We start from the raw sequence: 16610 nt of genomic DNA, 5'->3' as shown, positions 1-16610 counted from the left end.
CTAATGTTGAACATTTCTTTAGGTTCTTCTCAGCCATTCAAGTTTCCTCAGTTGAGAATTGTCTGTTTAGCTTTGTTCCCCATTTTTTGATAGGATTATTTGGTTCTCTCAAGTCTACCTTCTTGAGTTCTTTGAATATATTGGAAATTAGCCCTCTATCAGATGTAGGATTGGTATGCATCAAAATACTAGGTACTATTTATGTATGTTTATTAGTCTATTTTTTTTATTGGGGAATTGAATCTATTGATGTTTAAAGATATTAAGGAATAAGTGATTGTCCCTTCCTGTTATTTTTATTGTTAGAAGTGGAATTATGTTTGTGTGGCTATCTTCTTTTGGGTTTGTTGAAAGAAATTACTTTTTTTTTTTTTTTTTTTTTAGGATATAGTATACCTCCTTGTGTTGGATTTTCCCATCTATTTTCCTTTGAAGGGGTGGATTTGTGGAGAGATATTGTGTAAATTTGGATTTGTCATGGAATATCTTGGTTTCTCCATCTATGGTAATTGAGAGTTCTGCTGGGTATAGTAGCCTGGGCATTTGTGTTCTCTTAGGGTCTGTATGACATCTGCCCAGAATCGTCTAGCTTTCATAGTCTCTGTTGAGAGTCTGGTGTAATTCTGATAGGTCTGCTTTTATATGTTACTTTACTTTTACCCCTTACTGCTTTTAATATTCTTTCTTTGTTTTGTGCATTTGGTGTTTTGACTATTATGTGGTAGGAGGAATTTCTTTTCTGGTCCAGTCTATTTGGAGTTCTGTAGGCTTCTTGTGTGTTTATGGGCATTTCTTTCTTTAGATTAGGCAAATTTTCTTCTATAATTTTGTTGAAGATATTTAAGTTGGGAATCGTCTCTTCTATACCTATTATCTTTAAGTTTGGTCTTCTCATTGTGTCTTGGATTTCCTGGATGTTAGGAGCTTTTTGCTTTTGAGTCAGTGTTTTTTGTGGTGTTTTCTGCACCTGAGATTCTTTCTTCTCTCTCTTGTATTCTGTTGGTGATGCTTGCATCTAAGACTCCTGATTTCCTTCCTAGATTTTCTATTTCCAGAGTTGTCTCCCTTTATGATTTCTTTATTGTTTCTATTTCCATTTTTATATATTGGATGGTTTTGTTCATTTCCCTTGCCTGTTTTATTGTGTTTCCCTGTAATTCTTTAGGAATTTTTTGTGCTGATTCTTTAAGGACTTCTACCTTATACTTGGGTTCTCCTGTGTTTAAGGGAGTTATTTATGTCCTTAAAGTTCTCTATCATTATAATGAGATGTGATTTAAAATCAGAGTTTTTGCTTTTCTGGTGTGTTGGGGGTATCCAGAGCTTGCAGTGGTGGGAGAAGTGGGTTCTGATGATATCATGTAGCCTTGGTTTCTGTTGCTTTTGTTCTCGCACTTGCCGCTTGCCATCAGGTTATCTGTGGTGTTAGCTGCTTGCTGTCTCTGACTGTGGCTTGTCCCTCCTGTAAGCCTGTGTGCCAGCACTCCTGAGAGACCAGCTCCCACTGGGCAGAATTTGGGTATGGGGAGCTGTTGCACAGGGTCAGCTCTGGGTTTCAAACAGGAAACCAGAAGGATCCTGTTCCCAGCTGTTCCTTGTTTTCTGTCTCTTGATGGCCCTGGGCGGGTCCCTCTTGGGCCAGGTGGGAATTTGAGCAGAGGTGGTGGTCTCACCCGTGCTCCCAGGTATGTCAGCACTCCTGAGAAACTAGCTCTCTCCTGGCAGGATTTGGGTGTGGAGAGCTGTGGCACAGGGTCAGCTCCAGGTGCAGATGGAAACTGGAAGGATCAAGAGTCTCATTCTTGAACCTACTTTCTGCCTCAATGAATTGGAACAAACTTACACTGTCCCTTGTCTGTAAAGTAGGGCAGATCTTAGTCTCTTGACTCTAAGATAACTAATATGTTGAATTTCCTATTTAGTGTATGGAGGGAAAAACCTTATCTTGTCAGCTTCTAAATGTAGCAGCAGCAGAGATTTGGGGTTTTCAGGATTAAAGTTGATTAGTGGCCTGATATCTGTCCTGTGCTTAATATACATATATCTTTCTGCTAGCTGTGCTAGGGTTATCTTAAGGACATGAATTAGGAGGGCATGGTCCAATGAGTTAGGTAAAGCAGAAACCTGTACAATTAACAGTTCAATACAGAAAGTGAAAAGTCAAATGTAAAGAAGTAATTCTCATGTGTGTGTGTGTGTGTGTGTGCGCGTGCGCACATGTGCACACATGTGTTTGCAAGTATATATGTGCTTATGAGTATATGTGTATGGAGTGTATGTGTGCCTATACACACAGGGAGGCCAGAAGGTGATGTGGATGTCTTATCTATAGGTGAATATATGAAGGGGTGCTTTCTCTATATGCATGTTTAGGACAGAGATACATATCTAATCCATATCACTCTCTGCCTAATTTCATGAGACATATTTACCAATTCAGCTTGACTGACCAGCTAGCAAGCTCCAGGGGCATTGCCTCTATATTTCCACATTGGCTTACAGACAGGCTCTGCTGCAGCCAGGTGCCATGGTTTAGTTGGGTACTAGGGATCTGAACTCAAGTGCTCATACTTGGAGCATCTTCCTAATATCAGAAATAGATTGTTTGACTCAAATTGTTATTATTTTCTCATTAGTTGCAATTCAGACCTCCTCTGTCTCCCTGTGAGATTAGATCAATGGCTGTTTGCTGACACGGAATAAGTTCTTATCCTGTGCTCATTGGTAAGATGGGAAAAAATAGCAGATACATATGAAGGACTTATATCTGGATAGAAAGACAGAAATAAAATCATTTAAAAAGAAAACCTGAGGCAAACTATGACCTAGGGCTTCCTAGGTACAGAGCCATGAAGTAGCCATGTATGCAGACCCAAAAGTAAGAAAGTTACAAGAAGGTCACTGGGAACTTCCTAACAGAACAGCTATTTGCTACTGTTAATTATTGCCAAGCAGACATCAGGGGTTAGGTGACTAGATATCTGGTATATAGGGATAAAATCTAATTCTTTTAATTTCTGAGTGTTGAAAACTACTTCTTAAAATTCCTGTATGGATTAAATCCATTATCAGATTTCAGTTGTGGTGACAAAATGTATGAGACAATCAACATATAAAAATAAAACTTTGGGGGATGGTAGAGACTGTGCAGTGTCGCCCTTACTCTGAGCAAAGAACTGTGGGCAGAGGCACTTGGGGTAAGAGAGGACTGGGAGGCAGACACTTTGCTGTGTGCAAATCAAAGTCAATGGTGCAAGAACAATAACACCTTTAACTTGGAGAAACAGAATCATACTCCAAGGAAACATCATCAACGTCACTACCACCAACATCACTAGCAGCACCAGCACCAGCACCAACAATAGTACCAGCAACAGCAATAGCACCAGCACCAGCACTAGCACCAGCAATAGCACCAGCACCAGCACCAGCAATAGCACCAGCAACAGCACCAGCAACAGCACCAGCACCAGCAACAGCAACAGCACTAGCAACAGCACTAGCAACAGCACAAGCAACAGCAATAGCAACAGCAACAGCAACAGCACTAGCAACAGCAATAGCAACAGCAATAGCAACAGCAACAGCAAGAGCAACAACCACCACCCCCACCAATACCTGCAAATGGACAGCAGGACAGCAGCCAGAATGAAGGCTTGACTATTGACCTGAAGAATTTTAGGAAACCAGGAGAGATGATCTTTATCTAATGTAGCCATCTCTTTGTGGGCAATCTTGCCCCTGACATCACTGAGGAAGAAATGAGGAAACTTTTTGAGAAATATAGAAAAGCAGGCAAAGTTTTCATTCATAAGGACAAAGGCTTTGGCTTTATTCATTTGGATACATGAATCCTAGCAGAAATTGCCAAAATGGAGCTGGACAATATGCCACTCCATGGAAAGCAGCTGTGTGTGTGATTTGCCTGTCAGTGCATCCCTTATAGTTTACAACCTTCCCTCAGTACAGGTCTACCAAACTGCTGGAAGAAGCCTTTTCTGTGTTTGGCCAGGTGGAGAGGGCTGTAGCCATTGTGGATGATCAAGGAAGGCCCTTAGAGAAAGGCATTGTTGAGTTCTCAGGAAAGCCAGCTGCTTAGAAAGCTCTGGACAGATGCAGTAAAGGCTCTTTCTTGCTAACCACATTTCCTTGACCTGTGACTGTGGAGCCTATGGACCAGTTAGATGATGAAGAGGGACTTCCAGAGAAGCTGGTTATAAAAAATCAGCAATTTTTCAAGGAGCGAGAATGGCCACCCAGTTTTGCCCAACCTGGGTCCTTTGAGTATGAGTATGCCATGCACTGGAGGGCACTCATTGAGAAGCAATAGCAGGATCAAGTGGACCGGAAGATCAAGGAGGCTCATGAGAAGATGGAGATGGAGATGGAGGCAGCACTCCATGAGCACCAGGTTAGACTAATGACGCAGGATTTCATGAGACATCAAGAAGAACTTAGGAGGATGGAGGAGTTGCATGATCAAGAGGTTCAGAAATGGAAGCGGTAAGAACTCAGGCAGGAAGAGGAACTCAGGCACCTTGAGGAAGAGATGCCGTGACAAGAATAAATGATGTGACAGCAGCAGGAAGGATTCAAGGGAACCTTCCCTGCAAGAGATACAGATGGGCCAAGTGGCCATGGGATGTGCTGTGGACATAAACAATAGAGGTGCCATGCCCCCTGCTCCTGTGCCACCTGGTACTCCAGCTCCTCCACTAAGATGCTGGATGATCCCAACCCTGGGATTGACCCCACCAACAAATGAACATTTTGACCAAGCTGTTTCAATGGAAAGAATTAGAACAATTGGTGGAACTCCTCCTGCATTCAACCGTCCAGCTCTGGGAGTCGAATTTTCTCCAATAAATACCACTGACATTAGATAAACACAAAGCAAAACAAAACAAAAAACCAAAAAAACCTTTGGACTACAGTTTGGGGGTTTCGGTCTGAGGTAAATTGGCTTACTTGCTTTGGATTGATGTGGGCACGGTACATTATGGGAGGCATACATGGTAGAAGGCGATGTTCCTTCACAGAGGGCAAATAGAAAAAAAGAGACTGTAGTACCCATATGTTTTAAAAGGGATTTCCCCCAGTAACTTAACTTTTGCCAGGCCCTGCTTAAGAATGCATTATTTCCCAATATTGCCATAGGCTGATAATCAAACCTTGTAGTACCTGAGTTTTGGAATTTTATTTGCCATCTAAATTATAACTTCAAGAAAGCCATAAAAATGATTCAGTGGTCCTGAGCTGGCCTGGGATTTGAGGGGCTGATACAGGAAGACTTCCAGGGACCAAAGAGGTCACCAGATGTTCTGTTTCCTTGCCTCCCCTCTCTCACTTCCTCTTCTGCCTTTCCTAACTTCCTTTGCTCTTCTAGTGTGAGCTTCAGCAATGGAAGGAAGGCCCAGAGAATAACTATGTCCTCCTCTGTACACTGTAGCCTTTCGTTCTTCCTGGGGTTTATCCACGGTCCTCCTAGGTAGACTGTAGCCTTTCCTGTCTTCCTGGGATGCATACACATTGCTCTCAGTTCATTACTTACTGGGACATCTGTCTTCACTGGTGACTTGAGAAAGAGGTCTGCATGTCCCTAGTTAACATGTCAGTTGAACACAGGATGCAAATTAGCTGTTACACAATGGCCTCTGCACCTGGAATTCATTATAGCTTTAAATCCATTTTATAAACGTGTTGTTTAACTCTAACCCAGGAGCAAAGCCTGGGGCTGCTCGGTAAGAAACCCTTTCACCCGGTGATTGAAAACTCTGGCACTGCCAAATTTCTTCTGCTTTGCAAAAATTTGCTACAGCTTCTCTTTCCCCTAAAACAGGTGTCACAGGGAGGCTTCTTGTGTGTGTTTACAATCATTATGTTGTATTAAGCAGTCATGTTGTGTTCCAGAATTGAGATAAAAAAAATGCTGCCTAGCCCCCACCTGCAAGGCAATTAAATTATTGTCTGGCGTGTTTATAGCCCCAGGACCAGTAATCAGCTTTTAGCTTGAATAGCAGGCGTGGTGTTACAATCCAGCTCTTTGCAGAGAGGTTCGGACTTAGCATTTGCATTTGATAATTTAATTTAAATAATACAGAGAGAAGTGTAATACAGTTACACTTCCTGGCAAGTGTCAGAATAAAAGAACCGAATGAGTCGGGCAGCCTGCTTTGTTTGTAAATAATTTTGTATTCCTGAATGGTTTCCACTTCCCAGTTATTAACCTCTGCTGCTCGTATTGAATAAACTAGAAATTGGTAGTAGCCTCAAAAGCCACAAGTACAATGTCTCTGTTCTTGCCTTCCTCCCAGGGAGAAAATATCTGAGCAATCTTTAAATTTTTATGATGTTGTGGAAGTCCTTCACTGAACCATTAAAAAGTTTCCCCATAGAGAGCTTTGCATGTGTGCATATGCAAGATACCTTTACATATCCATTTACAGATCCATTTTCTCATAAGAGCCTCTGTTCTGAAGAATATATGGTAATTTTAGTGAAATATTTGCTACAGGAACAGTGGACCCCCAAGTTAATGTGCAATCATTTTACAAACTAAAGTGAGTGAAATTGAAACAAAAAACACTTGTAGACATGTCTGTCCAAGAAACAGTTCATTGGATCTTCTCAAGGTTTCCTTTATAGGAATCCCAGCCTATAAGGCCTCTGCACATAACGTGTTGACTCCTAGGTAAAGTATTCCAGCTGGATTCTAAACATGTTGTTAACGCTCCTTTGTTCTCTTTATTCTCCATGGAGAGAAAATACCCTGAGATGCCAGAAGAACCTAGACCTAAAAAGAAATGTAGCTGTGTTCTTTGTTTCTTTGATTTTTCTTTGTTATTTTTCTCTGTTTTACCTGACATTTTGAACTTTTCCAGTGTGACCTACATGGGCTTTGCCTTGATTAGAAATGAGGAGAGTCTGGTGAGGTTATTCACTGCTTCTGTGTACCCCTAGCTCACAAGACCTGCTTTTGCTACCCGACATGGTGGCTGGATGCAAATTAGTCTGTGGGTGTTTTCAAAGAAGTTCATTATATGAGAAAATTACATTTCCCGTTATTCTTTTTGCAAAACTATCGAAGGGAGGACATCCTTACTGACTGTTGTGATCATATAAAGAGGAAGAGGTGTGAGAATATGTTCTGTGGTGGTGTGGGGGAAGGGGGTACCTCAGCCGGACTATGCCAAGGCATCCCTTCCCCTTGAGGGACCAGACACACACTGGCATAGTATAGAATAGAGTTCATTCAGAGCATGGGATGGGAATTAAGGGAGGCAGAGAAAGGCAGAAAGAAGGAGAGAGTAGAGAAGCAGAAGTCGGCCATGACCACATGGAGAGATGGGGGAGGGAGAAAGAGCTCAAGAGGGGACAAGAGATATAAGAGAGGTAAGAGGAGTAAGAAGGGCAAGAGAGAGAAGAGAGAGAGGAAGGGCTGAGCATTCCCCCTTTATAGTAAGCCAGGCCTACCTGGTTGTTGCCAGGTATCGGTGGGGCGGGGCATACATGGCTGTTGCCAGGTAATTGTGGGTGGAGCTTAGACGGAACCCTAATGCCTATGGCTTCTAAGGCTGCTGGAGACACCTCAGGCAGAAAGGTATGTCTTCCTTCTAGTTTCCTTGGAGACAGAATGATGGCTGCTGCTCAAGCCCACTTTCCTTTCCTTGCCCCATCTTTACCTTTTCTTCTTCGCTCTGTCCTTCCTTTCATAGATGTGTTTAACTGGTAAGTCGTTCTCATCTAAATATTGAGTTAACATCCTCTTCATTTATATAATATATAATAGGAGTATAACGTTTGTCAGGGTTTTTTTGTTTGTTTGTTTTAGTTTTTATAACTTCCCTGCTATTTACCTGTCTGTGTGAAGTATAATGAGATCTTTTTCTATGTGTATTCATTGTGGAATAATAAAGTCAACTCAATTAACCTACTTATTATCTCATATTTTATATGGCCACAACCTATAAAATCAACTCAGCAATATCTGAATATGTAGCACATTATACATTATTAGTGACTACAGGGTCAATACTTTACAATGGATCTCTAACAACCTACTCCTTCTAACAGACTTTGTATCCTTTGATAACAACTCACAAGAACTTCAGAGCAGGTACAGGGTAGGAAACACATCACACTGGCTTTTATTTTTGTTCTTGTGCTCAATGTGTCCTGGGAAATAAGGCCTGAGACTACTGGAATCCCCACTGAGAGACCTTTGGTTCCTCTAGAGAACAGCCTAGTGTTCTCTGCCCCCTCTGTTTTCTTTTTCATTTCATTTCTTTTCTTTTTTTATTATATATTTTTATTTTCTATATTCTTCGTTTACATTCCAAATAATTTCCCCTTTCCCAGTTCCCCCCCTCCATATGTCCCATAAACCTTCTTCTCTCCACCCATTCTCCAATCACCTCTCTCCTTTTTCTCTGTCCTGATACTCCCCTCCAATGCGAGATCAAGCCTTTCCAGGATCAGGACCCTCTCCTTACTTCTTCATGGGAGTCATTTGTTATGCTAATTGTGCCTTGGGTATTCAGAGCTTCTGGGCTAATTAATATCCACTTATCAGAGATTGCATTCCATGTGTATTCTTTTGTGATTGGGTTACCTCACTTTTCTACAGGGATCTCTTTTTCTCCAAGTCAGCTCAGACATCTCTTGTCCTGATACTGGAACTGTAAAGTCCAACCAACTCCATTTTTGAAGAAACTGCATTATGTGTGAAACCAGGGTCTATTTTCCAATTCCAGGAAGAAAACCACAAAGTCCACTGGAACAAACATTTCATGACAACCCACTCTTCTTAGCAACAGCTAGTGAGGTTACAATAACAGGGTCAAGGTACACATATAGATAAAGGAACACACCTTATAGAAAATAGATAATGTGGCCATCCTGTTTGTCAAGTGCTTTTGCCAATGTGTTTGGTTCCTAGAGATTATGCCAGAAATGCAGTTTTTAAAATATTAACTTGCTGACCCAGATAGAAATCCCTCAAGCTTGCTATAACTACAATAAACATCCTGCACCCTAGACTTGGGGCTGTCACTTTGACCTGCTGTGATGCGTAAGAGACCTTGTTCATGAGCTCCTAATAAAGACCCTTATGTGTTTTCATTGGAACTGGATCCTCAGTGGTCTTTGGTGTCCCTGTGACTTGAGCATTACAAAACCACAGGGAAGTGAGCTAACCTATCAGTGATCATCCTGCTGATAGCCAAGTCACTGCGTGGGTGTAGCCTTGCCAGCCCAGAAGAATGTGTCCTCTCCATCCATATTCCAGCTATAACTTGTTTGCATATACTACCAAACGTTTTGTCAGCATGTGTTGTGGCATCTGTACCTGTGATTTTGGCCTTTAGTTATTTGTGGTCTTGACCTTGATCCTTCTAATAATGGTGCAGCTGCACACAGGGGCTTGTGCTTTCGCACAGCCTACAGAATCAAAGGAGTTTCATAGTCAGAAATGGGATTCTTGAGTCAGGTTGTTGTGTTTTATAAAAACATAGAGAAGAAGAGGCATGCTTGGTGGAGGCAAGGTAGAGCATCTGGGAAAGGGGTACCTCTGTGGGCCCATGCTGACACATCCCTTCTCCCTGAGGGACCTGCCACATACGCACTGCCATGAAAGAAACACATATTTCAGTATGTTTAATAAGAAATCTCCTTTTAGTTTAATGCTTTTAAAATGAAAACACAATTTTTGATAAAATTAATGTGTATTTGATTTAATCTTATAGTAGCTTCACTTTCTCCTACAGTTTTCATTGATATGATTTTGATATATAGCTTAGAAGAAAATATGATATGTTAAATATTTTATGGATATTCAGAAAAATAAAAATGAATAATAATCATGCAAATTTTCATTTTGAATTGCTGATAAGAAAACATGCATGGGGAGAGGACTTCTCTCACCTGGTGTAGCCTGGCCTCTTTCTTATACAACTTCCTTACCATTTTCTGGTCAGGAGGACATGAAAGGGGAAGCAAAGGAGGCCATGCACAGACTTCCTCCTCACAGACTGTCCTCTCACGAGCAAGAAAGTATAGTATGGAATAGAGTTTATTCAGGCATGAGGAGGGGAGTTGATAGAGTAGAGACAGAAAAGGGCAAGAGAGAGAGAGAGAGAGAGAGAGAGAGAGAGAGAGAGAGAGAGAGGTGTAGAAGCAATCCATGTGCAACTAGAGAAAAAGGGGGGAAGAGGAATGGGGAGAGAGGGGGAGCAGGAGCAAGAGGACAGTGCAAGAGCAAGAGATAGAGAGGAGGGGCAAGCATCCCCCTTGATAGTGAGTCAGGCACACCTGGCTGTTGCCAGGGAACTGTGGGGCAGAGCCTAGACTAAATGTCAACACAAGTACTTTCTCTGCTGCTGCTATGCAGCCCTTCTGTTCAGAACTGACTGAAATCATGGTGCCCTACTATATTGCATCCACTCTAGTCTCTGCCTTGAATGACTTACTAAAGAAAGAGAGGTGATGAACATTCCCAGGACTACAAATACAATCCACTCCATGTTGAGGGGCTTCCTGAGCTCCACCAGAGAGAGGCACTTACTAGGCTTTTAATGGTTTTCTGTGGGAAGAGAGGGGAGCGTATCTGCGAAGTAGAGCCATAGTGGTCAAAGAGGAGTCACAAAGAGAAATGGCCAGCCCTAGGGGACAATGAGCAGTGATCCCCTAGCAGCTAATGGTGAGATTAGCACACTGTTCTTATAGTCGTATACATTCAGGATCTTCAGAGGAGCAAGACTCATGAAACCCAGTGAACATGGATGATCCTTCATCAGAGCGAATGTAATGATTTTCATTTGTTATAATTCTAAGATTAGTTCTGTTAATAAAAATGTCTATTTAAGCTATTTAAGACACCCACTGAAGTTCTATAATATTAATTTCATGGAAAAATTCCAACAGAACTATATTAGGTTTCCCCCATTAAGGTAACATTATGGACTTTTAATAGTACTCTCAGCTATAATGGTTTTTATTGACCTAATTATTAAATGAATTAAAATCTGTCTCAATGCCTTAAAAATTATGTAATAACAGCATCAATCCAAAAGCCAGTTACTACAGGGTTAGAAAGGAGAGGTTCTCCAAGCCACATGCCCCTGACACATATTGTTTTATCCACGAACAAAAGCAAATTGTGTTTTCATATGTTTGAGACATTTGCCTTCGAAAATTTCTAAAATTCTGATAGCCAAAGAATATGTTTTGGTGAGCTGTGTTGCACATGGGAAATTTGTCTCTTCTTTGCTTTTAAACTTTTGATGATTTCCAAAGGCAGTGCTAGAGTGGTGATATCAGATACATGACTGAATCTATAGCTCTTAGTATGGAAATGTGAGGGCCAGTTCAGAGGAAGAAAAAGCATCAAATCCCATTTAAACCCCACCTGCCTAAAGTATCACAGTCTAAGCAGTGGGTCTCAACCTTCCTATGCTGCGACCTTCATGATATTTCCTCATGTTATGGTGACCCCTGACTGTAAAATTATTTCATTGCTAGTTTATAATTGTAATTTTGCTACTTTTATGAATTATAACATATATTCTTTTGGAGATGGAGGCTTGAGACCTACAGGTTGTGAACCTCTGATGTAAAGGTAAAGGAAGGTTAGGACACATTGATTTTACCTCCTGGTCATAGTGGACATTTCTTTGGCACAGATATTAAATATAGTGCATCAGTGTCTCTAAGCTCCTTACCCAGCCCTGACTCCGACATTACTAAGAGACTGTTTCATCCTTCCTCAATAGGACAATGCAGTCTTGGGCTGATCCTGGGGCTGTGTTTCAGGCACCCTCATCTAGTTAGTTGGTGGGTATTAAAACCTGTTTTGCATTCCTGGTGATCATCCACAAATAAGATTTGTCTTTTACACATACATGAATCTCATTTTCTCCACACAGAAGTTCTCCGAGAGGATGTGCTAATCAGCTTTCCATTACTGTCACAAGTGCCTTAGTTAAATCAACTTCTATAGCATAAATGCTTTATTATGGGAGGGAACAGTATATGGAACAGGAAGACATGAAATACTGGAAATATGGAGAGGAAAGGAGGATGGAGAAAAGGAGAGGGGAAAGCCGCTCATAAGAAGGACTGCTAAAGGAAGGATAAAGCAGCTCTGTTGTGAGTTTAGCAATTATGGGGAAGCCTTGATCTTTGTAGTGGGAAAATAGAAATGTGCCTTAGGCTAAGATTCCACCCACTGAAGATAAACTAACATGCAGACTAATTGGGGAGGGAAGAGCTGGAACAGAGACTGCACCTGAAGGGGATCCCCAATGGAAAACAATCTATTAAGGAAGTATTTTCAAAGGCACCTAGGTTGTACAGAAGGCCTAAGGCTGGGGTAGGATGGAGCAGATTTCCTACTGAGCTGGGAGAAACTTTGGCAACATTGCCCACATGATTAGTTTTGTAGGCATGAAAAAAATGCAAATTATAGGGAGGCTAGCATTCAGATGCTAGAAATCTAAGGCTAGGCACAGTGTAGTGTTGATACCTCTACTCCACCCCCCTTTGGAATGTGAATGCTTTCTCTCTCTCATCTGTAGTGGAAGTGTGTAACCCTTGAACACAAATTATAAGAGCCCCTAGTTAAGATAAGCCCTTGAATCTCAGAAAAGACTAGATTTTGAACTTTTGGATAGTACCAAGATCATTATGATTAATGGGAGATTAACTAAATGTAGACTGCATTGTAAAATAAAAATGAGACTTTAGCTTCCAGGCAAAGGTAGACTTAAGATTGTTAATCTCAGTTGTCAATTTGATAACATTTAGAACCACAGAGTTGCCAAAACACTGGCCATGTCTATGAGAGGATTTCCAGAAAGGTTTCCCAAAGACAACACCACTATCCTGGATAAGGTTAATATCACTCTGTTGGCTGAGGTCCCAGCCAGAATAAAGAGTTGGAAGCAAGTTAACACTATCATTCATCCCTTATTGCTTCCAGACTAGGCAAACCATGTGATTAGCTGCCATCTGCCCCTGTTTCCAAACCGTCTGCACCAAAGCCATGATGACTCAATCTGTCACTCAAAATGAAGCTTCCCTCTTAAGTTGCCTTGGTGAATCCACTTCTTGTTCTATGGGATACAATTTCTTTTAAAAAAAAAATGCTCTCATCATTTATTTTGTCATAGCAACAAATTAGACAAGTAGGTATCACTGGAAGTTTTGGAGACACCCACTCATACACCAGAGACACCCTATGTCACTAGAGAAATTGCTATTTCTTTGGGGACTATCAATCTTGTTAATAAAGGAGCTTAAAATTAACTCAAGATGGATTGTCAGAGTTTAAAGGAGAAAACATTCAAGACAAGCAAGCTGTCTCCACAGCCATCTTCCTGGAAAAGGAGGATGGAGAAGTCAGAGAAATCTGTGTTGTGCATGTTTCTGTGGCACAGGATGGAAGGGAGCTGGGCAGCTTCATAGAAAAGGAGTGAAATGGCCGAGAATACGTGTAAAAGCATGATCCTTTAGTGCTGTGTTCAAAAGGAAGAGTTCAGTGAAGCAAATTGAAAAATTATGCTTTTTTGAGGGTGGCATTATGAGAAGGAAAAATATATTATCTCATTAAAAGGATAATCATTTTTTTCCAGCTCCTTAGCATAGCTTAAATGGTTCACCTTTTCAGGAGGTGCTATCTACCAAATGACTGACAGGCCCAGCCAGCCATATTACCTGGGTAGCTTGGGGTATTGTCTCTATTCAACTCGATTCTTTTGACCTTTTTGAGAAAATAGCTTTCCCTTAATGGGGCCTCGACAGAGCCCCAATCAAGGCTACTCTAACACTTTCCTCTGTGAAGATAGAAACCCAGTGTACCTTAGGAGATGAGAAATTGGAGAAGAGGTATACTCTATTCCTCCTATGAGATTCCCGAGACCTAATTTCTAAGCTGTTTTATCAAAATAAATTAGTACCTGGTATTCCTTGCTGGAAAGTCAAAGGCCTTCTTCTCACTATGCCCTCCAATCACATATCCTTGCCATAAGTGCTATTATCTTTTCATTTGACACATGAGGAATCTGGATCAGGGATCTAGTATTTACCTAAAGTCATATAGCCAGCAAAGGGGAGGTTGAGGAGTTTAACTTTAAGAGTCTATGTCTTGTATTTATAAAGGTCTCTCATACATGTCATCAAGAGGAAAAATATTGAATAAGCTTTGTCTCAAAACCAGGCCTGGGTTGGAAGCCTCTCTACTGTCTTTATCCATTAGTTTGGAGTTTGGAATGTACTACCCCAAAGGATTTAGTTAGACTCAGTAAGATATTGTAAATAGACTATGACAAAAGAGTGCCTGTCCCATAGAGCAAGATTCTATAAACCATGCCATTTAGGGATTAGGCTGCCGTGCCTTGGTGGGATAACAGAAGAAGACAGTAGCTGTCTCTGAAGACCATGGTAGGATTACAGGAAGGCCTATGTTTAGAGTACCCACAAAAAGTCAGCTGGAGAGCTTCCTATATGGGGGCTGTTCTAGTTTATCTAAGAGTAACCATAATTTCTGGTATCCATAGAAAATCAGAGCAGCAACCTAGTCATATCTACACTTTGATTGCCACTTCTGCAAGAGGCATGAGAACTGGTATTGGTAGCATGGGTGGCTCTGAAAGGCATTTGTGCTAATATTCACAGACTAAGACATTTTTAATTTAGTCAGATGCCGTTTGCTGAGGAGCAATTTGTAGCATTAGGGGAAAAATTCCACACAAAACATTTGGTGGAAAGTCTGATGTCTATTATTTAGTTTCAGTCAAATTTTGACAACAATATGTTCCAGAGAATTGCAGATGTTCTCAAATCGCATCCTATTTCTGTAAAATCCATGTGTGATATTTATTGAATAGAGCATCTGCCACGGCAGGAAAGGCACGGGCCTTTTTGATGGTTAAAAAGCTCAGTCTCTAATTCCTGGAGACGTGCTGCCTGTGCACCACAGAAGCTAACCACGTGCCCAGCTGTGCCACAGAAAGCTCCCACAGCATTCTTCATGTGGCTTATGCCACTCTGGAGGACAGAACTGCCACATGGGCCCTGGCTGGGACAATGCAGGCTGAACGTGAGGGAAGAGAAAATGGTAATCCTTTCTTGCTTAGGATCTCAAGAATCAAGTCCTTCTCCCTCCACAGCAAATTCTTCTTAATAAGCAAAGAAGATGGGCTTGATCTTATCTTCTACTCAAGGCAACAAAACAAGTCCTTCATGCTGCAGCTTTAACAAGACTTGAATGTATTCTGTCATATATAGTCTGGTTTCCTATTTTAACCACAGACAGGCACAATCTTTATTTCTCTAATTTTCTCTCGGAAGAAAGAAAGAATGTGTGTTTTCTTTGGCTTCTGTGGAATTCAGGGTAGAATTGAGAACCTGTCCATGCTAGGCAGTTACTCTACCACTGAGTCACAACTTTAGGGCTGAGATTGTCATCAGAAGGTAGGAGTTCTTTGCAATTGCCATGTTATTTCAAATGAGGCTTGTCACTCTAGGTAAAAAAAGATACCTTCCGGCACTGAGGCCACCACGCTCAACTGGACTCTGTCCCTATCCTCCTGAGGTTGCTGTCAAGTCTCCACCATCTTTCTTGTCTTGCCTTATTAGTTTCACCAGAAATCCTAATTGCCTTTCAGTGACACTTTTGGTAGGGGTTCGTACTTGAGTCCCCAATCAAACCTGAAATTAGGTGGAAAATCTTGAGTACAAGTAATTTTTAATGGGGTCAGAGGAGATATTTATTGATTTTCATTCATTAAGTGAATATTGAACAGCTGTTTTCTGCCAGACCCTGAGCTAAGCTGGGGAAGGAGAGGAATGGTAATCTCAGCCAGTGAGCCTCTATTTACATGGGAAGATGTGAGAGATGGGTATATAGGTGCCCATGATATAAGCCATATACAAGATATTTTAGGAAATTGAGGCAGACACCCCATCTATACTCCAGAAAAGGGTAAGAGCCTCAACCCAAGAAAATGCAATATGGCATACAGTAGGTAAACATGGAGGACCAGTGAGCAGACACTGGAGACTTAATTCATACCTGCTGAGACACTTGGCAATACAGAGCTTGATTTGAAGACTGGAAATGATCAGATCTGCTGTTACTATCATGAAAGCTGGAGTATATTGAGCTCTTAATAGTTTCCACATTTCTGTAAGCACTGAAGAGCAATAGTTTCCTTTAATGTTCTCTAAATCAACTCAGTGAGTTATTATGATCCTATTTTATGCGTAGGAGCACTGCAGCTCATAGACATGACTGCCCTCCTCCTATCAAAGGAGTAGCAATTGTGCGGTTTAGACTGAACACTGGGCTATTGTGAAGCTAAGCACCAGGGGACATTTTCAGGACTCTTGTATCATAGCCTGGGTGTACCCAGTTCCCTCACTTCCTAAATAGCTTGGAAAGTCATATTTTCTTTAACTGCCAAACTTTAGATTAAAACCCCAAAGTTGGCTCCCTCTTGTCCTTTCCACTCTGGAGGACATTCTCTTCTGGGCCCCACAATTACCAGCTCACACTGGTTTAATGTACTCCTTCTGCAGCCAAAAGCCATTCATTGAGTTCAAAGGAGAATAAA

The 16610-nt window shown here is 41.3% G+C and overlaps 1 protein-coding gene and 1 pseudogene across 2 annotated transcripts in view; both read left to right on the top strand.

Moving 5' to 3' along the window:
* The window catches only part of Fhit (fragile histidine triad diadenosine triphosphatase), a 1648302-nt gene that overhangs the window by 1566456 nt on the left and 65236 nt on the right, over positions 1-16610 (top strand). The gene's annotated exons all lie outside the window — the stretch shown is intronic.
* On the top strand, positions 3589-4886 carry LOC127691113 (non-POU domain-containing octamer-binding protein-like; annotated as a pseudogene).

The sequence above is a fragment of the Apodemus sylvaticus genome, chromosome 8 (genome assembly GCF_947179515.1).
Source record: "Apodemus sylvaticus chromosome 8, mApoSyl1.1, whole genome shotgun sequence".
NCBI classification, from domain to species: domain Eukaryota; kingdom Metazoa; phylum Chordata; class Mammalia; order Rodentia; family Muridae; genus Apodemus; species Apodemus sylvaticus.
This window is presented reverse-complemented; position numbering and strand designations above follow the sequence as displayed.